This window comes from Falco naumanni, chromosome 2 (genome assembly GCF_017639655.2).
Source record: "Falco naumanni isolate bFalNau1 chromosome 2, bFalNau1.pat, whole genome shotgun sequence".
Classification (NCBI taxonomy): Eukaryota; Metazoa; Chordata; class Aves; order Falconiformes; family Falconidae; genus Falco; species Falco naumanni.
This window is the reverse complement of record NC_054055.1, coordinates 67,499,637-67,526,852: the sequence shown is the minus strand read 5'-3', so window position 1 is coordinate 67,526,852 and position 27,216 is coordinate 67,499,637.

Genomic DNA, 27,216 nt, shown 5'->3' with positions numbered 1-27,216 from the left:
ATTTGATCTTAACAAGTGTAACTGAATGATATTCATCTTGCTCACCTATCTGTGTCTAATCCTTTTTAGCCTTCTGCAAAGTGCTTTTCTTGAGTGATGTCTGTCATGGGGTTACAGAACTGAATTACGTATTCTGGTTTTAAGTGTTAGTTTGTAAATGTTTCCTTTTCCAATCGATTTTTTTTTTTCTCAGCTCCTGCATCCAACCCATACCTTCCCATTTATTTTAGATGACATTTTAATATCACCTTATACATTCCCTCTCTAGACTAGTCATAACAGTAGCTAGCCAGAAAAAAAAAAAAAAAAGTTTACATAAGCAGTATCTGTTAAAATATTCCTCTTTTTAGAAATGTTTTTTAATGATTTTTTAGCTCTTATCCTAACACCACACAGAAAGCTTTCACATCAGCAATCACTTCATTGCCCCATCTGTGACATGGTTTTACCTTTTAGTAACAGGGATGCTGTAACTGCATTTAACCGCATAGGCTGTAAAATGTGAAGACAGCACTGACTCGCAGACTGTTTTCAAACCCTGATATATGCAGTATCTTCTAATCATCTGCTTTTATATTGCTTCTCTGCATGGGTCTAATGTTTTCCTGATATTTAAAAACATACTTTTTCCTCTCTATTTCAATGGCAAATTTAAAAAAACACTTGAAGAAAAAAGTTAATATTTCCTTTCAGTATGAGTTAGCTTCTACTCCAGCTTGCATTTGTCACTATTTCAGCTACTTACCTAACTCTGGTAAGTCCTTTTAAATTTCACCTGAGACTTCTGGTTTGGTAATTAACAGCATTGACAACACTGTCATCCAATGGATAATTACAATCAAGGAAAGAAGGTGACAGCTGGTTTAGTAGAGTGACTATAACATCACTTATTTTAATTAAGAAGAGAGCAGCAAGACTATATCTTTTGCAAAAGAAAGAAGGAGGTGTATTCTGAAGAAAAAGATTAAATCAGTGGAAGCTGAAGGGAGGATTAGCTATGAAAGCAAATACATCCTATCAGGAAGTACTTTTCTCTGTGGCGGAGGCAACCTGAGACAGAAAAAACGTAGAGACAAAATCTCTGAACAGGTAGCCTTAGGAATGTCTACAGCAAACCAGCCAGCAGACGGGTGAGAGAAACCCCTTGGATTAAATTAAATAGAGTAAGCATGTTCTTTTCTTTCATTTCTTGACCCATGTCCTTCATAAAGATTGGCAGCTGTGTTGTCAATTTTGTTTAAGTAAATCCATTCTTTCCACTCTCTCCCCCACCACTTTACCTTAACCTGGCTTGAATTAAGAGCAATTTTGGCTGACAGCAAAGCATTCCTTCCCTGGTGGTTTGCACCAATTCACAAACTGGGGTAGTGGGACACATTAACCAGGTACCTCACTACTCCCCAGTGCATTTCCCAGCCTACCTGGTGAGGCAGGGACCCCTCAAACTATAAGCCAGGACACAATTTGGTCTCACAGGGTCAGGAGTGAGGACAGACACTAACAGGGGTAAGCCAAGAGGCCTTCCTGGCATGCACCAAGGGTTCAAGGAATATGCCAGAACCAAGCCAGCTCTGTGTAATACCTCTGTAAACCTGAAGTGGCACATCCAGTGGTACTGTCAGTTCCTAAAATTCATATTTAAGCACTTGAAAAGCTATACTTCCATGCCAGAGTATTCAAATTCAGAACAGAGCACTCCCTGTGTGTATCTCATTGGGAAATTATCCAGAATCAGATCCCAGACACGCACAAGAGCAATTATATCCTTTCTTCTCACCAAATGCACCCCCCAATATTTAATGGAAGTACACAGGGCTGTAAGGAAATAGCTTTTTTTTTTTTAGACAAGCAGCCATAAGTAGTTTATTAAGCACAGTCTTAGACAGACTTGTGTTTTGTATCTGTGGGAGGGACTGTGTGCCCAAAATGTGTTTGTGTTGCCCAGCCTGGTTCACTGATCTAATCAAAGCTATTACATCTCCCTACAAACTTGTACTCTCATGTACCCTGAGAGCATCACAGCTATCGAAACACTGTAATTCTTAGCTGCCTACAGACAGACCAGGAATTTATATGTTTAGACTCAAGCAGAAAGCAACTCCATTTTTAGGAGGAAATACATGCCTTGTTTTGACCCTAATTTGAACAAAAATCTTTGCTGTTTAAAAGAAAAAAAAAAATACTAGGAGAAGAAATTGCTGTTCCACATGTAGCTCTGGGAACCACATCTCACTTGGCTGGCCTCCTCTGAGTCCTCCCCAGGCTGAGGGCACTGGTATCTAGGGCTGCCCCATGTCCAGGCACCCACCTCACCTCTAAGGCAGAGGAAACCCAGCCAGTGAGCTGGAAGGAGCTGGCACACTTCTGGTCAAGCCCAACCAGGGGTTTGCTAAACTGTTGTCAAAATTGGACAGACTGCCACTTGTAGCTTTCAACAATCCTTCATTCTATTTATAGATAAATCTTTTTGTTGTTGTTGTTGTGTCTGACCAGGTTGTATCATATAGGCTGGATAAAGATAAATCTTTGCAATACGTCAGTTTGAATAATGTCCTGAAGCCAAACATCTGGAAATACATATTTTATCAGTGTAGCCTATGTCAGACAAGCTAATGGTGATACTTTAACTGTTCCTACCCTTATTTCCAAGACCTGGATCATGTTATGGGAATTGCAGTGCTCATGGCAAAATGACTGATATGAAACTGCAGGAATTTTAAGCCCTTGGGGAGTAATGGTATGCTTTAGTAATCTGATGCAGAACTGAACTTCATGCTGATTAAGCAGAGTGGCCTTCTTAAAATGATTTCCAGAAAACATTTAACTTCTAAAATGCTTTTTGTTACAAGAACTTTGTAGAAGAAGCACTGACTCCGCTTCTGGTATGAATTAATAGTGACTTGGTTGGTATGTTAACAATGGCACCCTCATCCTCTTTGTTCCTCCCTTTGGGCATCACTGATACAAATGCATCACTAGCTAGGCCACTCTTTCCGACAACGTAAAGAAATTCTAACTTGAAATTACTTTGCTTTTCGTGTTACCCTCCCTTCTCTCCTGTTTTTCAGGGTAGACTGATTATCACTGTTATTACAGCTTGACACACAGAAGGACGATGTTACTATTTCTGTTCAAGGTAGACAAGTGCATCTTCTGCTGGGCAGGTGGGTGACCAGACACCTCTCTTGACAGCAGCCTATTCAAATGTCCTGAACACACCTCCTACACCACCATACGTGCAGTATGTCCTGCAGTTCAATGAACACAGAGATGAATGAGGATTTCAGTAAGTCCTATAGGTAACGAGTTAAATGACTCAAGCAATATGTACCAGCCTTGTAGATAGGAAGATATACTTTCTCCTGTAATGAATGTACCACTAACATCTCCACTAAGCAGAACATAATTTTCTACTGCTAATCCAATGGCCCACTCCTAGAGAACATTTTATGACTATGTATTTCAAATCTTGATCAGTGGGAAAGCCCAAGTCTTGGCACAAACATAAACAGTGACAATAAATTAGACACAAGCAGGGTGTAAGTTTTCAGGATCCCAGGCTCTGTCTAAATTTACTGGCTGTTTGCTGAGGCTTTGTGACTAATGGTAGCATAAAATATTTTAGTCAACTGGCAAAGTGAGGACTCTGAATGATTGAGAAGTACTGTAACCGGCTGCTCTGATTAACGGTGGGTAAATTACTGTTAATGCTGGTAGTAAATGCCATTAGCAGTAATTCACTGAATAGGCTCCGATCATGCCAAAGTTTAGCTAGAAACAATGGCTGACTAATCTTGACAAGTTCCAGACTTTGCTGTGCTTTCTGATGGCTGCTTGAAGTCATTGCAGGCTGCAGTGGCTTGTGCACACTCACGCCTCGACAGTGATTGGGATGGCTTTTTTATCAGCTATTACTCTTTCCTTCAGCTGGAATGACACGTGCAATATATTTATGTTTGTAAGCAAGCAGTGCTCCTCTGCTGCCTCCAGTGGGGTGAGCTGCCGCAGGACCTGAGGCCCCAGCACCACAGCAAACCTCAGTGCTACGCTGTGAATTTTGACCCTTCAGGGCAAAAACAGCGTGGAGTCTACTCAAATCTTTTGGATCCCCAAAAGGGTTACATTCTCTTCTCCTGCTCCCTGCCCCCCATGAGGTTTCTTCTTCACATTTCCACCAGTGTAACAATATACGATTCTGTAACTCTGTACCAACAGAGCACACCAAACGCTGGTAGTGAATGTATCCATCCTATTGTCCTGTCTAATATATGCCCTTATGTGAAGCACAAATGTAATGGAATTATGCTTTGTTGTAGTGAGATAGAGTCATTCTTCCTATAAGTTACAGCCAGGGATTTTATGTAGTAAAGTTGCATCTTTAATTATTATATTTAACAATCCATAGTGGCATAGGCTATTACAGATGTCACTACACAGCATCTTCACTGGAACCTCGAGTATTTGTTTCAAATAATTCCATCATACTCTCTGACAGCACCACGATAAAAAGCTACTACCTTCTCATTCGCACACAACTTGGGGTGAATTTCATAGTGCTGTGTTGCTTCAGCTCAGCATGTCTGGTGTTGAACTTCAATTGCAAAGTGCTGCCTTACTGCCTTGCTGGTCTTGCGCATTTCTAGCACCTATTTTGCCACATGATTTGATAAAGCTCTGGTTTTCAGTGCTTTGAGAGGCATGTGGGCCAAAAATGCTGTACTTGACTCACTGACTTGCCCAACTTGTTTCAGACTCATTGAGGACAGAACATGCCTATGTGCACACAGAGGCTGTTTGACTTTTTCATCAGGGAACAAACCTGGGTCCAACACAAGGAAATGGTCAAATGCAATTTCCCAGTGGGAAACAGGGTGATCATTTTCTCAGTGAATCTAATGAACTGCTGGCTGTTCATAGCCACACACAGCCAGGCATTTCTGCTAATGGGACTTTGGTCAAGCGCACGTGAAATGTCAGGAGTTTGAACAGGTCATTTCTGTAACTGGCAGAATGGTCTTTGAGAACATTCAGATATTGACTAGCAGTGAGCTGTCAGTTAAAGCTTCAGGATAACGGTAGCGAGGAGTCTGCTCGAGAGGTGGGGGAGAGTTTAACAGCCATGAGATAGAAAGGGCACTGTCAGCACTCCATACATAAATGGTGAAACAAGAGAAAGGGGACTGTTTAAAGAAGCACACGCTATACTGGAAAAATAGCATACTCATTATTTGAACCTGTTAGACATACATTCCAACAAAAGTAAAATAGCTCGCTCTTCCCAGACTCATAGCAATGTATTCATTCACGCTCATCATATTTCCTGTTTTCATTAGAGGAGAACCATTCCACATTCAAGTCATTACAAATAAAACTTCAGGCTCCTAAAATAATGCTTATCTCACAAGAGGCTGCTGTTAGGTAGTTTAGTCTAAGTACACTATCCATGATAAATACAATACATTCTTAATTTGATAGTTTGCCACGTGATGCATTGTTAATAATGCATTTTCATTAGATTTTACTGGTTCAGCTATCTGAAATAAGTGTGCAGATATGAGGCATCTGATCTCCCCCTCATAGCTGAATGACAAAAGATATTTTAAACAGGTTATTTTGTTTATAGGTATTGAAATGATATTTTGAAAAGATAGCTGATGCTCCAGCTTGCGCCTCTCCTAAAAACTCATTCTTTAAAGGAACATTCACATCCCTTTCATTTTTATACATCCTCTTGCCTGTCTCACTTATCCACTCTCAAGCCTTTAACGAACTTTCCTCCTCCCCAGGCAGCCTCATAGTAAGTCTGCCCCACATTGCTTCACATCTTCCCTGCCACAAAGGCTTTTCATGTGAGTAGCCAAATCTCTTTGTCCCTGTTCCTAGATAATTTGGAAAGTACATTTGGACTCACTGAGATTCAACCATAGCTTGCCATGCTCTTGAGCCTAACCTCAGAAGAGTATTTTATAGATCTAATGTTTTACAGGTTTTATATGATCTAATGTTTTATAGATCTTCATTGTTTTACAGGTGCATGTCAGGTGATTTTATAGAGGAAAAGTTGCGTTTTCATACTGCGTAAGTCCACCTCAGTATTTACATGCTATTTACTTTACAAGTTCCATGCTATTTCAATGCTCAGTTGTAGCTAAGAAATGCCAGCAAACACCCAGCTAATGTGCAGCTTTCACATTTCTGGTTACAAAAGAGGCAGAGTTGTTTTGGGTTTGGATTTTTTTTTTTAATGTTGGTTATGATGAAGCATAAAAGAAATAATAGCAAAGAAATGACAGTTCTATAGAGAAATAAGCTCTTACAACAAGGGTTTTACTGGAATAAGACTTTTTGCTATAAGGTTTGCTGCTATATGTCTGACATCCCTTAAACAAATCTGAGGCAAAATTGTCGTACAGCATGAGTGGAGCTGTCACAGAACCACGTGACCAAACCAGCATCTCATGGCCCAAGCAGTGTTTTGGCATGGGAGGTGATTGGGTAGATGTGGGGAGGGAGAGTGGAGAAGGCTAGAGCCTTGCCTGCTGCTGTTGCCAGAAAGCTATACCTTGTATAAGCCCCAAACCAACACTTGCTTCAGTTGTGTCAGGTGTTGTTTAGATGTATCCTCTGGTTTACAGACTGTCTCTTGCCTCAAGAAATTAATTAAGAGTTCATGCTTGGAGTAGTAAGTGAATCTGGTTTGGCTGCCTTAGATATGCAGGCTATAAAATGGTGTCATGGATATAAGGTGAATTTCTGGAGTATTTTTAAAAATTAGGACCAGATATGTTTTCAGGAGGATATTCTGTTGGAACCTAGTTAAAAAGTTTTTTGTGGTATTGCTTGATCCCTTCTGTAAACACAGTTTTAATGGAAGAAAAAGGGAATGCAGCCGAATGGAAGGCATATTGTTTACAGCTCCTGCTTTTATGGACTTCTATTTAGGAGCATGCTAATATGGCTGTTAAAATAATCTGCTAAATGTGTCAGTAACATTTTATAAGGCTCCATTTAAGGAAATTTTTTTTCCAGGATAAAAAGGAAGGGGAAGTGGACATTTACATGGTGTGGCTTTTGGATGTAAGAAAATTAAAGAATGAGCATCTTCACTTTTAAGGTCTCCTCCGTATTTACGATCTATGCAACTTGAAAGACAAGATTTGAGGTGCATTTGTTTAAAATTCGAGAGAAAATAGACTTTTGGACTTAGACATTCCTATGCTACTCTGTTCTGCTAATGTATAAAAACAAAATTAATTGCACAGGCTGAGAAACGGATTGCTTGGCTGTAAAGCCTTAGCTGAATGAAGTTAAAATTAGGGCTTTCATTCTTGATTGCACTGAGTACTGTGTGTTCAGTTACTCTTAAACCAAGTGGGTGTAAAATGTCACCACTGTCAATGTGTATGCTGATTGGGTACACAAATTATAAATTAATTAGAGGCACTTGCAGGCATCAAAGGATGCATTGTGCTCAGTCCTATTAACACATATGTATGTTTATTTGATCATATCACCTAAAACATTACCATGAACTCATGTGTAAAGTACTTGCAGGAAGTGGGCTGAGCTGAACAGGTTAACAGGAACTTGGGTACAGATATTCCCAAAAATGGAAGTCAAAGGTGTTGTAAACAATGCAATGTCCTGTAAAACGTCACATTTTCTCTCTTGAAAGCATATACTTTGAAAAGAGGAATGTTCCAGGCTGTTTACCTGAAATGCAAAGCTAAAAAGAAATTAGCAGGAGTAAAGTAATCCTTTAACTTGTTTCTCTCACTGTGCCTAAAAATGCAGGTGACAATTTTACCCCTCAGACAGCATCCATAGTAATGTAAATACAAAAGCTACCCCCAGCAAGAGAGGTGAAGCAAGAATATGAGAATGCTCTACTTATCTCTCATGTACAGCCACCATGGCCTTTTATTTCATTCTCAGCTAATACGAATCTGCATTTCAAAGAAACTAATAAAACTTCATAAAACACAGAATTTGATTTACTTAAAATCAACTCAATTGCCTTTTTATAGTTTCAGCTAAAACTATCAAAATCACACAGAATGACCTCTTACAAAGAGAGCAATTACTTGAAAAATTAACTTACCCTGACAATACACAGCTGTACACACTTTGTAAAAGCATCACTTTTTCAGGCAGAAAGCATTTATCACATCAAAATAGCTAATATCAAATAACCTGGTATGGACCTCTTAACATGGAAAGGGACTTAGAATCCTTCCCACCTGCTTTTTGGCAACAGCTGGTTTGCAGGGGACAGCTTTCCAGCCCTTAGTACGACTGTTCTTCCCTTTTGCAAAAGCCTGCCTAGTCCAGCTACAGCCCTTGGCAGTCTCACCAGCAAAGATTACATTCGGAAGAGCAAAGCGCTCCATTTGCACAGTGTGGATCCCCTTCTTTGGAAACCTTAACCTTTAACCTGTTGATATAAAATCCCAGGAGGTAGACTGACACGGAGAGAAATGAATGAGAAACTCCACTTGACACTGAAGTCTGAGCCTCAACCTCCTTCATTCTTCACTCTGTTTTTTCACTGAGCTCTGTGTAGGCATCTGCATGCCTCCTAGGTGGGACAGAAAAACCACTGCCCTTCACGTTCATTTCCACTACTTGCTGTTTCTTTCTATATCTGCTTTACGGAAGTAGAACTGACTGCCCAAGAGCTACTTCACACGGACATGTCAGCTGTGATTTCTGGGCTGTCTATGGGCTCGTTTCTGGGCTCATTTCCTATGAGTTTCTGTATTTGCCTGCTGGACCTTCTTATGTCCCCTCCTCCAGAAAAGGAGATGTCAGTGAAGACAGTTGGCCATTCCTGGTCACTTCACATTGCTTCAGAGGTTTTGCAATTTCCCCACTGAAGAAAGGGGCATAACTCTTCCAGCTGCTGTGTGGGAGGGACGTGGTGCCTGCTCAGAGAACTGCTGTGGAGAACTGAGAATAAGCTACATGAGCATTATGTGGTAGGCGCTTCATGTAGTACTTGATTAACTCTAAAGTAAATTTTCCACTCAATTTTCCTGTCCTTGCACTGTGCTCTGTGGATGGTAGTTATGGGGGGACATCAGTGCTCCTCCATGAATGAGGAAGAAGCACTGCTTCTCAGGGAGCTTCTAAGCACTCATCTGGAAGCTAGTAATGGCCAGCTCCTTACTGAGATGATTCACCAGGAAAATACTCCTGGTTCCAGGGCAACAGCAAATGGGGACATCAGTAACACATTCAAGGCCGACTTAAGGGGTGATCTTCCAGGACTGAGGTCTTGGACCATCCCTATTCCAAACAGCACTCAGAAGATACCACTTTGGCTGCCACAGGATTGCTGTGGGGGGTCACAGCTGATATGTGTCTGACACAGGGGACTCAACAGAACATTTGCAGCAAGACTAGACCCACTGTCCATGTTTGTGCACTGTGCTGCGGGCCTCCCTCAACATCCCTGCCACTGCTTGAAGGGGGCCAGCATGCACTGACATGCCACGCTGCTACAGCAAAGGCAGATATACAAGCATTTTTTGCTAAAGAAAAATGAGACAGAATAGGGAACATGCCTTACTCCTTCTGAATTCCTACTTCAGTCCATGTATATGTGTAAAATAATAAATAGATACATTCAGAGAAGGTCCGCCTGTAACGTCTCATCCATTTTTGTCAGATCCCTTAGACTAGCTGCTGGAGCCCTGAATATCCATGGATGACTGTTGGACTTTTGGTAATGATTGGACTTTCCTGGGTTTCCAATTGGCTGTGCAAACCTTTATATTACCTAACTTCAATTTGCTACACTGTGGTAGAGGAGGTGTTAAATCTTCCACATGACCAGGGACATAATCCATGTTCTTGAGCCTGCTGTGGTCTCTGCAAAAACTTTAATACCAAAGCCGTAGCCTTGACTGTCAATTTGCTTGCAAGAAGCAAGCGTATTTGCAGTTATTAGTTGAAAGACCGAGACTGAAAACGAGCAGATATGAAACCAGTTGTATTGTGGTCAGGACCATGTTAGTCTACAATTTGTCAGCCATTTGCTGCTATGGTTCCACCTGATTAAATGCTAAGCCATCCAAAGGAGGCCGTTGGAAATACTACATAATGTTACAGCATGATTGTCTGTTTGAAAATCCCAGCTCATCCAGGAGGACAAGTTTATCTTAGATATCGCAGAAGACTGAGGTGATTGTCATATCAGAAGTTTCTGTCCAGTTTGCTATCAAATGGCACCACTTCTGAGCTCATTTACAATTTCCTAGAGCAACAAACTTCTGGGAAGTGCAGTGCCCAGACCAAACCTGGGCTGCAGCCCCTCATTCAGGACACTCTGCACTTCCCAGAGCTCTGCAGGCTGGGCTGCTTCGTCACCTCAGCTGTCACATGCCATCCCTGCCGCTGCAGTGTGGACACAGCTTGCAGATGGTCTCCTGGTGCTGCTCTCGGCTGCTTCAGCAAAACATGGTCTGTGGTGTTGGCCATCCAGAAACTGCTTCAGCTTCTGTTTGCTTGGAAAAATTACCTCTTTGCAATACTTCATTAGAGAATACCATAGTATCATAATGAAGTGCACTAGATTTCATTTCAAACTGTAGCAAGCTGAAAATTCAAGATTCCTGGTACAGAAAACATCACAACATTAGCTTCTTTAGCCACTAGATCAATTTTCCATTTAATGTGGAATAACTTATGTCACTTGATGGTCTTTAGGGACCTTTTCACAATAATCCACTTGACAAGTGAGGCACATAAGCTTTGCAAGATTTATAATTGATCACTGGTGCTATTGTAGACATGATGGAAATACCATATATAACATAAATACTTTTTAGCAAAAAATATTATTGCTTCATAATCAGGTGGAGGTGTTAGTCTCTGATTTGGCATCACTTTGACATAATGAGCCTATGGTTCTGCATATACAGAATATAAATATAATGATGTTTTTATAAGGGTTCCAGACGTCTTGCCTGTATATGAAATGTAAATACTGCATTCAATCTTTAGCCCTTGAAATTGGGTGTGAAGGAGGGATTCTGTTTGGACCTAAATACAGGCAAGCTTTATTTGTGGGCTATATTCCTATGGAAGTGCAGCTGTTCAAATGCTCTTAACACCCAACAAAGACATCATTGTTCTGTGGAAACATGTTTGCCCGAGTTGGTGGGGCTCTGGCTGGCCAGCTGTAGGTGGGATGACTGCAACAGCAAGAGCCTGTTACTCAGCAGCCCACTGAATGATGCCTGGTGGCTTCTCACAGCAATGACGGACTGCATCTGGCCAGGGGAATGAACAACAGGGAAATGAAGACCTTGCTCAGACACAGTGTGTAGTGTGGATGTGCACTGGCACTCCTGCAGTCGGCAGAGGAAAGCTTGTAACGATTCTAGCTGGTGTGGCCTTTGAGACTTCACCAGCATCACTTCAGCAGTAATGTCATTATTCTAACTGCAGATTCAAGGCAACGAACAAAATTCTTGAGCAGCTGGACTTAGATGACCATAAAAGAATACAGATACTCACACTTACATTGACCCTTATTCAGACACCATTTTCTCAGATACTTCTGACATGATCTTCACCTGGTTACAAAATGGCAGAATTTGGGGGCAATACGTTGACTTAGCAAGAAGGAAAAGTCAGTGGCATGGAGTAGGAGGTATAGCCCAGCATGCTCTGTTTGCCTTCATACACCAATGCCCTAAAACAAACCACAGGAAGGAAAACCTGTTGTACGAGTCTCAGGCTAGCTGGCAGTTCCTGGTCCCTGGGAAGCTGTTCTGTCTGGAGAGTTGCCTACAGGCATAGATACAGGGAACAGGACAGACAGAAAACTTCATCTGTTGCATGTCGTTGCACCATAAAATTCATAACCATGCAGCATCTTTCTGAAAGATTAAAAACTCACTAAAATTCCAAGGACATACAAGAGGTCATGCAGCAATATTGTCTGGTGTTGCTGCTGCAACAGCTGGAAATGTCACTAGAGAAATATAAATCTTCCTGTTTTGAGGTATAGAGCTACTACTAATCAAGGGGAATGAATAGGTTATTACAAAATACTAACAAGGATTTCATGTCCATTTATTGAAAATATTCAGCATTTTCTGAGAAATTATATCAGGCTAGATGGATCACTAATGCAATCTGTAGTGGTAACAGGTAGCTGCACAAAAAAAAAAAAAAAAAAAAAAAGCTTTGCTTGAGGATAACATCTGATTTCCAAAGAGGTCTTCCTTTGTATTCATTTTTATAGTTACGGAATCTGCACCAGGAGAACATCAAGTTTAACAGAGATTTTCTGCAGCTCAGCTAAGGCTATAAACAACACAGCCATCACTAGTTTGTAAGAATGCTAGTTGGGAGTGTTTGTTTTCCAGAGACACTGGAGTAATGCATGCTAACACAGTCCCTCTGTCTTTCTTCAAGGAGTGGTTAGACTTCACCTGGAGTTTTGAATCTGCTACTACCTTCGAAGTAATTTATTTGAGTTAAGTTGGCTCAGCCTCTCACCTTGAGGTCCTGGGTACAGCCCCTCGGTGCAGCCCAGCCAAACCTGCCATTACCTTGGCAACATGAGAAAAAAATGTGTATTAAGGGAGGAGCAGAGTAGAGAGAAGAAAATTAATTCGATTCCACTCTGAAGTCGCAAGGCTTGAGGAGAAGTATCTTACGCAAGGGATTGCATGAACATTATGCCCTCTTCAGTACTTCACATGTAAGTTTCCCTGGAGGTTGACGTGTTGCAGCCAAGGGCAGACTATGCATGTCCCTATCTTTCTGCCCCTACCCCAGTGTCATATCCGAGGGCTAAGCCGTATGACTCAGCTCCCTCCCCCACATTTTTGTTTCTCTGTTTCCCATCATCTTTCCATTACAGAAAATGAAAAGGGAGCGCTGTTAGGTCAGTCCTCCCTACTGACATAGCTGTAATACCTATGGGAATGGAAATAACTAAATGAAGCCTCTGGGTTTTCAGTTTTCTGGATCTCCTGTTAGTTTCAGCCAAGATCAACCATAATGCCTTTAAGAATATCAAGATGCAAAGCTGAACTTGCATGCTAATGTTTTCAAATATGGCTTATTTTCCTAGTTTATATGGGCTGCCTTGGGTTTTGCAAATTGCCTTAGTTCTGTTGGTAGATAAACCTGTAGACCTCCCAACTGGTGTTAAACTAGTCCTCTGCTAGGAATGCCTCATATTTCATGTGAAACATTGTGATCAACCTTATGAAACTCACAATCTATATATCTTATTTTTTGGAACTGAAATTAGATTTAGTGGCTTCAGATTTGTGAGCTTGGAACAATATGGTGTAGCTATTAGAAAATAAAGTGAAAGATATGGGAAATAAGATTACTCTCACACAAATTGATAGGACTAAAATTTCAGCAGAGTTATGAATAAAAGTTATTCCCTGAGTTTCCTGTTACTTTCTTTAGCACTAAGACCACCTCTGATCATATGTTTCATACCCTGAATTTATTTCATATTGGGTTAAATCAACCTGTGTATAGCAAGTTGATTCTCCTCCCAAGTAACATCCTGCCCCCGTTGCAATCAGTGGGGCTTTTGCTTTTATTTCTAGTAGCCTTAACTTTCATTACATACCAAAACTGTATTGGTGAGTTTGCACCAGCAGAAAAGCAATTCACTTGGTGAGAAGCGCCTATGTGGATCTTCAATAGTGGTTCCTGCTGAAAGCAGCATCGTAGAACCGGGGCATGCTTAGCCAAGATGGAAAAACAAGTGACTTTTGAATGCTCCAGAGTGGACATGCTGCTGAGACCATCCAGGGCACCTACTACATTGATGAGCTCCTTTGACCAGTACCAGCCAGCTGGGCAGTCAAAGGGAGCACTTTCCTCCCTCTCTGCTCCCCACCCTCACCCTCTTCCTCCCTTCCACAAGAGCAAGGCAGGGCGCCAGGGCAGGGGTCAGCTCTGGGTGAAAATAACCAGGCTTTTTAGCTGGGTGAATTTTAATTCAGAGCTGGCTGGCTGCTCTGGTTGGCTTTGTAACCAACACAACCACACCAGCTGGGGAAGTACACCAGGAAAAGAAGTGAGTTTTGGAGACTGTGGAGCAAGAGGAGTCTGTGTGGAAGGGAGGATTGCTCCTTTCTGCAGCACATCTCTCGTGCCACCATGGAAACATGCAGTGACAATGGGAAGCACTCTCTGTTGCTCCATGCAGCAACTAAAACATCTCACCTAAGTGAGACAGACTGGATCCCATCTTCCATTATTTTACAGCAGAGAGTGTTTTGTTTATGGAAGGAATGTGCAATGTTAAAAAAGTAATAATCTTGCTACCACATCTTTATGCAAGCCAACAATTAACTCGTTTTAACCTTGATGTGTTGTTCCTCAGACTTCCTAGATAATGTAAGTCAATTATCAGATGAAGATTTAGGTGTTTGTCATTCAGGACTGTGCCAGAAGGAACCTGGGGCCATGGTGTAGCTGCACTGCGGTGACCCTGGTTCTGCAATCAGACACCAGTGCAGTTCTGTCTAAGAGCTTACCCAGGTGGAACTGATTGCAGAGTTAAGACCTAAATCTACCCATTAGTGTGCATAGCAGTGGCAAGGTCCCGATGAAAAGACTTTAGCTAAACCCCCTGTTTCTCTGAATATTCTGATTAATGATGAAGGGTTTGGCTTGTGGTTGATTATACAATTTATTGCAAAATAATTTTCGCCTCATGAAAAGTCAAGGTTATACTGATTATGTGCATTTATACTAAGAAAGCCTTTTCTTTTTTTTTTTTTTTTTTTCTCCTTCTTCCAAATTCAATCTTGGAGGCTTTCAAGGGATTTTATCTTTACAAACAGCAGCCCTAAAGCTCTGGAGAGTGGGTAGTTTGTTACCTTCGGATGAGCAGGGGAAAGTACATTAGGCTCATGGAGAGGATGATGTTCTCTTACCAGCTGTTGCACGCACCAGATCTCATATGGGTCTCTCCTAGCTGGTGATATTTCAGTCTAACTGCTATTAAGTTTTAGGAATTTGGATAAAAATACCTCCCTGACAAGGAGAGGGGCACACCCAAGACCTGCAGCAAATGTGCATGTGCCTAAGACGAGAAGCCGTTGCTGTGGCTAAGGGGTAGAGCCGGTAGCACAAAGTGAGACGGGGGCAGGAGGGAAGCAGCTTGGGTTTGGGGTTGAAACAACTCCTCTGCAAATAAAGAAGTATTGCAAAGAGGTAGGTTTTCCAAGCAAACAGAAGCTGAAGCAGTTTCTGGATGGCCAACACCACAGACCATGTTTTGCTGAAGCAGCAGAGAGCAGCGCAGGGGACCATCTGCAAGCTGTGCCCACACCACAGCAGTGGGGATGGCATGTGACAGCCGAGGTGACGAAGCAGCCCAGCCTGCAGAGCTCTGGGAAGGGCAGTGTCTGGACCTGACATGGGCTGCAGCCTCTGATTCAGGACAAGTGACTGTGACCACAGCGAACAGTGGTGCAGTCTCCTCTCTAGGGGATGAGGATAAAGTTTCAGACTGCCGTGCCACATCCTGTATGTGTTGGATATGATAAGGGGATTTTTATTTGATACGTGAACAATATTGTTGATTATCATTGGCTTTCCAGATTAATTCCATGTCCCTTTCCATTCTTCACCTCCAATAATGTTTTCTTTGTTTTATAGACTTGGTTCTTTTACAGAGTAAACTTGGTGTTTGCTAGGAGGAAGTATTACATGACAAAAGTATTTAGTTTCCCGGGACCTGGATGAAAAATCAATCTAATACTCTTTGGTATTTATACAAGAAAGAATCCCTAGAAAATTAAATAGGCCTTTTTTCTTGCCAGTAGCGCCTGAAAAAAAGTTACAAAAGGGCTCTTCTTCTCATTCATTTCCCAATGGAAAGATACTTCATTATTGCTTTTGTTACTGTAATTATCATCATGCAGTCTGAATAATTACAACAATATACTTCGGCAAACTACAAATGCTGAAAGGAATTAAGTGTAAAAAAATCTAAATAACATTTTTTCCATTGCATAATGTAAAAGAAAGTTATATGAACCACATCTATTTAATTTTCCAAACCAGCTGCTAGTAGTATACTAAAAAAGCTTGAGAAGTTGCTTCACAAATACTTTTCTCAGCCGATATCTAATGAGCAAAAGAAAACTTACTCACTCAAGTGTCATAAAATAAGCTGATCATAAAATGACCAGACTGCATGAAGTTCATTATCCGATCCACTGACTTTTTCACGAGAATCAGCTTATTTATAGTATGGTGCAGCATATCAGCTGCCAAGAGTATGCATATAGTAGTATTAAACTGTACAGGAAAAGAGAAGTGTTTTGTAGCACATTAGTGAGATTCCATTTGTGTGTGTTCCTGACAAATGGCTCCCCTGCAGTTGTCTCAGCATTTACTTGCCAGACAAGACTCATTTACTGCTTCATTTATTGATATGCAATGGAAGTTAATAGAATAAGTATCATATTAGTAAATGTAAAGTAGTAATTCATGTGGTTCTTAGAGACATAATCTCTGGAGAGTCTAAAACTAAACTAACTCCAAGAGATGTTTATAAGTATCGTGAATGTGGGGGAAGGGCGGGGGGAGGAGGTGGCGGGGAGGAACAACCACCCAAGAGTGATAACTTGATGATGGGATTTTAATTTAATTTGAAGTAATGCAACCAAACTGCATGAGGGGAAGGAATGGAGGGAACAATCAAGTCTCTTAACCAACAGTATTTTATCCTGCCATTAAATTGTTATAATTACCCAGTATTTGACCAGATGGCAAGTCATTTCTAAAGTCAGACCAGGTGTTCAAGATGCAGAGATAATCACAAAGCTGATGACTGTGGTGAAACTAATTAAAAAAGTGTGTTGCAGTGGCACAGTGGTGCTATGGAGAGAGAATGACCAAAAATAACAGGATAGAAAAGATCTGATGTACTACAGTAAAGTGGTTTGGAAAATAGTAAGCAAAAACAAACAAAATTTAATTAATTTGAATTACCAGGTTCAGAGGAACATTCTAATGAAGTATTAGATAATTCAGTCTATTGAGGGCTTTCTGGGGTTTTGTTTCTGGTTTTCTAACACAAATGGGAAGACAGAAGTGGAAGGCAGAACTAATAAAGATGAAAACTGTCAACCTGATCAGAAGGGCAAAATATGGACACGGATGCACATCAAAATGAAATATGGGCACAAAAAGTCCTTTTCATGCCTATGAACGCTGATTACATGGCCACAGCTGGAAATTACAGGGGGCTTTATTCATTAAAGACTAACTATCTTCAATTAGGCTTTGCTTTCATGACAAAAAAAGAGAGTAGCAAAGAAATGAATTGCCATGCTGTGCCTGCAGCTTCCCCGAACACGCTGCCCTCAGCCTCCAGCCAGTGCATTTCTGCTTAATAGATGCCTTCACCTTTCTGGGACCAAAAATCAGTTCAGACATGAGGGAAAATGCATTCAGCCATTCGACTGGGGGCGGGGGGGGGGGGGGCGGGGGGGGGGGGCGGGGGGGGGCATTGGGAGGCAAACTTTCAAAACAACCCCAGCAAGTAAACACCCCACCATAAGGTTTAAGGAAGAGAAATCAAAATATCTTATTGCCAGCTCGGTGCACATCGGTCCACCCTGCTGGCTGGTACTTTGTGATCATCTCTGGCTGTCTGCTCTAAAAATGTAAGTGTGAATGCTCATGCTGTGCCCATGGCCCTGAGGAGATCACTAATTGGCTCCGTGCTATGTCCATACACGAAGCCTGATGCTAAAGGGTCCTGGACACAAGTAAAAGCTGAGACATATTAAAGACAGCTCTCCATGAGGTTTTTCAGTGAAGAAAGGGAGGCATTCCCAGCTGCCCAACTCTGGCAGAAAGGATGCTCCTCTCTGTGCCCTTGCAGTCCGCTCCGGAGCCTGGGGACACCCACGAGGGATGGGGGTTGCAACATACAAAGGCTGAGGAAAGCCTGAAAACCCTCGTCTTTAGTGAGCGTTTTTGCCATTACAGAATGATTAAAATTATGTGCACCCCTTCACTCTGTGCTGCCACGTTGGGCTGCTGATGTATTTTGGCACAGTTGCACCGGGAGCTTTTGCTAGCAATAGCAATTATGATTCAGAGTTGCTCTACTGCTCCGCTTTTATCTCTGAGAGGGTTTTCAGTTGTGTGAGCTGGCCACACTCTGTGTGAGGACACTAGTAATGTTGGCAGCCCTCTCCAGCCCCTCAACATCTGGGAGAGTTTGTCCTTGTTGCAGGTGTCTTTGCCTGCAGAAAAGCTGATTTCTCGGTACAGAGGTGCTATGATTTGAAATAAGAACAGGCAGCAGATGGAGTTAATAAATCAGTTGACAGTCCAATTAATTCTGCTAGAATTTTGTATTCACATTAGTACTAGCAATAACATCTTGTTGGCCTCTCTCTTGATTGGGGCTACAGACTGCAGGAACCCTGCTGCTGTAATCAGATGTTTCTTCATACCTTCTCCAGAAAGCAAAAGGGGTCAATATGTTAATGGCTGTGAACAGTTGATAGGTGTTGTACCTTACTTAGCCATGGATATCCAGAGTAGAATGAGCTGAAAAACATAGCCTGTTAAAACATTCTCTCTCTATTGTTTTTATCAGTTTTCTAGGTGGCTCAGAAAGAGAAGATTAATTTTGAATCTATTCCTCTTTTTCTTCCCCCCTCCCCCCCCTTCTTTTTTTTTTTTTTTTTTTTTTTTTTTGTTGACCCCAGCTTTTGGAACTTTTCAGCCAACTCTGGTTGTGACATTGACGTTGGGAACACATTTCCTTCACTGGAATAGGGAAAATAAAAAGCCATAATTGGAAACAGGAGTGCAGACCCCAGATAATGGTGCAAGTGTATGGAAAACAGTTTACCCAGTTGAAAATACAGCTGCATTTGTTCCAGCAGTGCTTCCTCACCACAGAATGTACACTGCAGGGTATGTGGCTTTCCAAGTATTTTTAACCTTTTAGAGAACTGGAATTCAGGCAAAAATGTCTCAATGCATTTCTTATTCAGTGCTTTGCAGTTTCTAATAGATATTTTTCTAGGGACAATTAGGAGCAAGTAGCCCAAGGATTGCAGCTTCTCTGGAAGCTGGTGCAGGTTTAATGTCTTTTATCATGATGATGATTTTCAACAAGTTCATAATCTCCCGCACCAGCTGTTGTTTCTGTGCTGTCTTCCTGCTGTCGTACTTGCCCTTTGTTTGAACAAGTAGAGGTTTTGCTGGTTTTTAGAAACAGGCAAGTAAAGATAGGTTTAAGGAATGTGAAAATAAAAGCTTGCATATGAATTTTAAAAGGACACCATAGGCTTTAATTAAGCTCACTGCTAAGCAAGGGAAGAAGAAAATTTCATGTTAATCTACAGACTTTTAATTAAAACTTACAGCCCACATACTTGGCCCTCCGTCTAAGTCTACAGTGACCTGCAGAGGCCTTTAAGGGCCATGCAATCAATTTTTAGTGTTCAATAGGCCTTGCCACCTGCTCACATCTGCACACAGAAGTGAGGGAAAGGCCCCCTCCCCCTCTGGCCTTGCCACACGGTGGTCTCTGCTGGTTAGTGGTGGGTAACAGTTTGCAGAAAAGAGGAAGACTGGCTTACAATCTGCTGTCTTCCTTGCACAGGAGAAAGCAAGCATGAAGGAAGGTTTCACCAAATCAGGTGTGTGCCTTGGCTGTTAAATATAAAGAGGGAAGAGGCTAAAGAAACAGAGTAAGGGGAGAGAAAAGGAAGGACAAGAAAGTGTTTCTTCTTTCCTTTTTTGTAACTGACCATTTCCTTATATTAGGAATATGTAAAAATAATAACCTCTGCTATAACCTGATGCCTGATATACCTGTAGGAGCCCTTTGTGTTGCCTTTCACAGCCAGATTCATATTCAGATTGGCTTCAGCTTTCCAAACTCCATCCCAGTGTGAGGACCCTGGGAGCATCCCCCCTCCTGGGAGTTTGGCTGCAGGGGCTCACAGCCAGCTCAGAGCTGGTGTAACCAAAGGCAGCCCCCATCCCATTCAAACAGTGTCTCTATATCCCTCCTGAGTTTCCTGTTCCTGCTTCCACCTCCTGTACACTTCGGTTTTATGCCTAAATTCCATCAGGGTCTCCTTGTTCATTTAGCAGGCCTCCTGCCACCTTCACTTCCTTTGTGTCAAGATGGACCATGCTTGGGATTGAGGAGGTGATCCCTGAAAATCAACCAGGTCTCCTGGATCTCTCTTCTCTCCAGCAGCATATCCCATGGGACTCTTCCAACAAAGCTCTTGAACAGGCGAAGACTATCCCAGTTAGGGGATAAGGAGGTCCTAAAAGATCTCTATATTCTTCCAGGTTGTTGCTGGACAGACATGAGGTCACCAGACATTCACTCAATTTAAAATAGCCCTGACAGTCATCTGGCCCTAAACTCACAGGCGTGGTTTGAGATTACACTTACTCTGTGATCAATTTACATTATTTTTCTCAGTATCTGCTTTGGATTTCCCCTTTCAAAATAAACAGTTAAACAAAATTTACCCTTTGAACTATAAAGTTTGAGGTAACCTTTTATCCCCATCAGGAAATCTGGAGACTCCACACTGATCCCATGCTGGTTTCACAAAAATGCGGCCCCACTAGCTTTGTGAATGGCATCAGTCCTGCAAACCTGCTCAACTGTGACAAGTCTGTGCTATTTAAAATTTAATGCATGCTCAAGGACCTCAAAAATCAGCCCCTGCATCAGATTAAGCTCAGTCCAAGTAGATTTAACCTACTGTCATATTTACATATGTTAATTCTGTCACAGAATGGAGAAGAGCATCTCAGTAATAACTACACTCATGCTAATAAAACCAAGGTGTCTAGAGAGGATAATTACTCTATGACCTTGCTGCTTCACGGTGAATGACCTTGTGAGATTGGAGAGTACAAAATGTTCTAGTAAAATGTTTTTCCATTAGAGAATGATCCCAGAACTAGGACATTGTACAAGAACTTACATATTGTCCTGAAGATTTTCACACAAAATTATTGACGTTGTTTGTTTGACTAATTGTGCAGCTTGCAGCTTAATGTGATCACAAAACTCTGTTTGAACTACTGCATCAGGATTTGAAAAGCATAAGGTACAATATAAAGTTCAAAGGAAAAAACTAAGAATGGAGACTTTCAGAAAAGTCATGTCAGTGTATCTCACCCTTTTTAATTTGCTTGTGAATTTGTTTTACTTTTCACTCCCAACACGAAGGAGGAATGAAAGGTAAAATGTTTTTCTTTTTTTAAGTGGAGGTACTTAAAGGAGTGTATTTCCAAGGCAAGACACAGGCCAGCATCCCCTAGATAGGAAAAAAATGTGTCAATTTAATTATTCTGGACGACTTCTTATTTTATATAATTAAGGCACTGAGATGATAGCAGTGTTCTCACGGTTTGGGAAGAAATACCTGCGTTCTGCAGAGAAAACAGATGTTTTATCAAACACTGAAGATAATCAGCATATTTACATACACACTTTTATGTTTAACTGCCAATTTCTGTTTCCCAATTAAAGTGGTTTATTTGACTGTTATCTTTAGCTAATTAGTACTTATTTTAGGGACTGAATACAGAGTAGGTTTCATGGGAAAGTAAACTCATTGGCTACAAGCAGGGGGAATAGCTCGATGACTGAAAGAATTGCCCCAGATAATGAATTCCTACGTGTTTTGTAATGTAACCTAATACCTCATGCAGCTACTAAACTCCCAGATGGCCCAGCAGAAGCATATACTCATCAGGTGACATATTAGCCAATTTAAAAGATAATTAGCAAGCACCACTCTTTCTGTATTCTTTAAGCATTAGGAAGATTCACATTCCACTCTTTTATGTACTGGCCTCCAATTCAAAACATACGGAGAAATTCTTTTTTTTTTTTTCTAGAGGTGCTGCTCTCCTGCTGTACCCACTGACTTTCAGCACATACTTATTCGTTAAAGATGCTTCTGTGCAATTTTGCTAGTGCAACTTTGTTTTTGCAAGCATCTTCATTTGTTAAGATAGTCACACTTTCAGGGTGTCTGCTGTTGCAGATGCCTGTTCCAGGTTTCAGAGTAGGGGCAATTAATTATTTTCTTTCTTATATCAACAGTCCTGATGTTTTACTTTGCCAAGACAAGCATGGTTCAATTACTGGAGGATGTCAGTGCTATGCATGTGTGGCATTAGGAAAAGCCAGAAGTTTGGTCAAATTATTCACCGCAACCAAGAGGCAGAGAAACGTGCAGGAAATGGGTCCAGAGTCTGGTTTAATTCTGAACCATAGCATGGACCTAGCTCCTCTGGGTTCTCATTGTTATACACAAGCAGATTAAAACTATTAGCCCCAACAAACTGAGTGTGTAACTGTGTATACAGCTGAGTGAGCCTAGCTCCCTCTCAGGATTTAGGCTGGGCAGGCTCCAAACCAAAGGACAGAGCTCTGTTCTGGTGTTAAGTAGAGCACTAGATCCCTCTCCCCAAAACATCCCAGCCTGATTTGCTTTCCCAAACAGCAAACAATGAAAGGTGTGAAGTGTTGAGCCAAATCTATGTGGGGAATGTGCTGGGACCTGATTCTTCACTACCTGGATTTCAATTTAGCTTGGATTTGCCTTGCATGCCTTGAGTGCCCAGCCCTACAGTTAATTCCTCTATAGAATATCCACATCCATGCTAGCAACTGTTTATAACTTGAAGGGGGGGTTAAGTATACATAGGAATACTAACATATACGTAAGTCAACATACATTGAATACTTGTATGTACTGGATTCAGTTGTCCGTCAAAAAAAATCTGTTCAGATATTGTGATCACAGTTGTTCTTTCCTTCATTTTTGAATCCAAATTCACCCATGAACTTTACTGTTTTCCTGTTTGCTCATATCTCAGTCTCAATTTTTTACCATTAAAATCTTTACAGGATAATTATATAGGTATTATAAATAGGAAAGTCCATTTCACTACATTGTCCTCCACCTACCAGTAGTCCCATGTAAATACTTAAGCAGTAGCGTTTAGTAGCAAAATCCTAAGCCTACCTCTGGATCTGTAATTATTTTATGTTGTCCTTTATGTGTAATTTGAGCAGACCCACAAACACCTCTACCTGTTTGCATGTTATGCATGGAGCATATGTGTTATGCATGGAGCAGGCGGCGATCCCACTCCTCTCCCCACATTCAGGACCTGGAGCTTTTGCACAGATGTTTGCATTTCTGGATGTTTTGGCCTCCACTCCAGGCAAAGCACCATTGTTATTTTCCCAGGCTGCAGCAGGGATGGCACCCAGCTGATTAGCTGGGGTGTTTCCATGCTTTGCTCTTGCTTCTCTTCTTTGTTATACTTCCATGCTTTGACAGACAGTGATTTCTTCTCATTTCTCAAGGCTGCTCTTCTCCATCAGTAACTGTCTGTCATGGATTTGGTTTTAGCTGTGCAGCCTCCGTTTACAGCCTGTGCCCCAACTTTCAAGTCCTACGCTGTTATCCTGCATTCAAACCCAGGGACACCTGGTGCCAAACTCCAGTTCACACAGCAAACTCCCACCGTGAGCTGGTAACAAGCCTGGCAGGACAGCAGAGGGGCCTGGCAGCATAAGGCAGAGTTAGCAAAAAGCCTGTGGCCGCTCCTACTGGGCTCACTACCTCTCATAAATGCTTAGGAGGAGTAAGGAGTATCTTCTGTCACAGTGATGTACCAATTATATACCTCCCCAGCTGTCACAAAGAAGGGCTCTGCCCTTTCCAAACTCTGTATTCAGCGGCTGATCACTGCACATACTGCCCATGTGCAGCAGCTTTTTTTCCCCAGTGGGAAAAGTAGGAAAAATGGCAGAAAGTTCTCTTCCCCACCTGCAGAAGTACCAAACCAGTGCAGCTCCAGTAAATTTCAGTGCCCTGGCAGGGAGCTACCTCTGCATTTTCTGCCTCTGTGCCTTCTCTTGGAATAGGACCCAACAGTAATCATCTGGGTGTCTCTTGTGGATTGCAGAAATGCAGTGAAATATCATTTGATAAGCTGCTGCTTCTGCACTCCTTCAAATTAAGGACAACCATATAGATTTCTGTGAAATGTTGGTGGGGAAAAGAAAAGCTCTAAGTCTTAGAGGTGAAATTTGTCACAGCTGTGAATGTATACACAGCCAAGTGTTAAAATCTCAAAAAAGAGATTAAATGTGTGAATGAGAGGCATTTCAAAGAGATTGCAACAGAATTCTGCACAGTAAAATTAGGAATACTACGTGAGGCAACTTACAGGTTCCTGTGAATGGAGCAAAGTTTAAACCATAATGAGTCTTGTTGATAGGCTGCCAATTTTGCCTATTGCAAGTACATTGTTTATAAAAACTGGTTTATACTAGGAGTATTTTGTCTATGAAACTCTAATGATCACATAGTCAATGGCTCAAGTATTAGAAGATAAAGTTTTAACTCTGTGTTAGAGAGAACATGGTAATGAATGGACATAAAATTTACAATGAAATTAGGAAACAGGATTGCTCTCAGATGTCTGTGACATGCAAAAGGAAGAATCTCGTAGAAGTTTTGCTGCCCTTAATATCTTCAGAGATCTGCCAGAGGTTTTGAATTATACTGTGCTTATTGAAATAGGCAGCTTTTGGCCCTGAAGTTTGGGGACAGGTTCATTAATAGAAACAACACTGTTACGCTGACTTCTACCAGCTGAGAATGTGTCTCTTCAGGATGTATCACATCCTCGTGTCACGGTACCCAAAAACTATACTTCAAAGTCAAATCAAGGTGGCAGAACGGCAATGGGTCTGAGCCCAGCATCATTGTTCAGGGATAGCTCTGACAGGTGCCCAGCAGGTGCTCTCCTTCAGTAGAGACACAGTATTTCCTTTGAAGAGCAAGACAAGCTCTCCCTGAAATCAATAGAAACACCCACACTAACTTCAATGGGAGCTACATCAGACACCAGTGACCAGCTCCAAAGTTCAAAGACATTTCATCCATTTTCAGATAGAGAAAGGGTGCTCAGCAGGACACAACTCAGGCCTTAGGAGTAAACACATTTGCATCTGGTTAGTGAATAATTCTGTATAATGTATATTTTGCACTACAATATTTATGAATATGTGTGGTAGGAACCTACAAGGTGTATAGTAATGCAGTACCCAGAAGAATGAGGTAATCTTCAGTGCATCTCTAATAAAGTACATTGAGAGAAGTTTTTTAGTGGTAATACTCTGAAAAATCTGTACAAACTACTCTTCCAACATGGCAATAATTATATATAAGATTTAGGGAATAATTATATTCATTAAATTAATAGATGAAAGCTTATATATTGCAAGAGTCTTTTCCTACTCAACATTCCTATAAATTATAAATAACATTCAATTTAGTGTAACTCCATAGAGAAGACAGTGGCCTTAATGTCCGTATGGATTTCAAACTTATGTCCTCATTAATCAGAAAAGAAGGAGTTCTCTTCAACATGTTTTAAATTTTTGCAGGAAAAAGAAAAAATACACATTTTAGGTAGAAAGTAAAAGCGAGTCGTCTTTCCTAGAACCCCTACAACGAAGAAACAGAGATTTTGCACACTCCTATTTAGAAAGAAAAAGAAATGTGCATTTTGCATCCTGGTTCTAATTTAATATACAGAGGTCATAGCTGCTTTCAATTCAGGACAGCCCAAGAGTTTTTATTAAGTTTTATGTTTTGAGCAAATTTATAGGAAAAGCATTGTAAGTTCAAAACTGAGATAAGGCAAGATTTGGCTTGATTCTGTTGTGTACTGACAAAACATACAATTTTTTCATGTTCTTCTGATGTTTTCATGGCTACAACTAATGATATATGTCGTGTAAGATTAGTTGAGTTTCAGTACAAGACTGTGCTGAACTGAGACTGGATTTGAAAGGAGGATCCTTAGGCAAAATTGTCTGTATCTGTGCAAGGCAACAAGGCCCTTCATGTTCCAGAGCTGACCTGTGATTATAACTGTACGTTCAGATTCAAGTCAAAGGGCTCAGTATGAAGCACTTAAAAATTTGAAGAGATCATACACTGAGGTTCCATTACTCAATCCCACTTCCCTCTCCCCCTTCCCCTACACAGGAATGCTTTACAACTCTTTTATTATTATTTTCCATTATAAGTGGTGCTTTTCTGGTCTCCTTTCCCTTTTTCCTCTCATAACCCCTGAATGTATTACTTTGTTCAGACATTAAAAAGCTGCAAGTATTATAATAAAATTGTTTAAAATCATTGGAAAGAAGCACTGCAGCACTGGACTTTGCATTCCAGATTGTAAAACCAACACAAATAATTTAGTTCAAATTGGGAGGACTGTAACTCACTGTTCACCAGAGGGGCCTGCTGCTGATCCATATTTTATGGAACGTACATTTTTAATGAATAAGGAATGGCTTTCCGTTTCAAAATTGAATGAAATACTGATTGTTCTGTAGTTAAAAAAAAAAGTAAAAAGAAATCTCTTGCTGCTCCTGGCTGCAATGACATACTTGACTGCTTGTTTCCCTTGTAGGTCAGTTCTATTGCCTTGTTTCCTGGCCCCCAGAGAGCACTATGCACCCCCTCATTTCTCCCTCCTTCTCCCTATTACTCCCACCTCTTCGGACCACTTTTCCACAGGTACCAGCCCAGGACTATTGCTCCTTCCCCCTGTCCTGCCCAGCAGTGCCGGCAGCACTCCCCAGCAGGGTGTTGCCTCCACATCCAGGGATGGTGGAACAGATTTTTCCATATTAACACTTGTCTTGGCCACCTGTGCTGGACATCTCCACACTTCCACTCCCTGAATGGGGGAGTCATTCAGAAATCAGGACCCCGCTCCATAAATCCACATGCCCTTCTTTGCCCTGACCCCTTTGGGCAAGGCAGTGTGAAGAGATGGGTGTCACTCTGAGGCTGGAACAAGCGGGGTTTGTGCTGTGAGCTTCATCCCTCATTGTGGGTTTATTTTGATTTAAGGTAGCTACTCCACTGTTCTCAGATTGACTTTTGCTCTTATAAAGGCTGGTGTGTAGATTGATGGCGTTGGCAAAGCAGCTCAAAGAAAGGCAAACTGCAGGTGCCAGCTCCCTGCCCGGCCTGAAGAGAAACTTTCTCCTTTCACAGGCACCGTACAAATGCCTAGTCATCCATTCCCCTAGCAGGAATAAGGGAGAAATTATTCCAGCATCTGGCATGTTCCCAGCGCACCACAAGGATT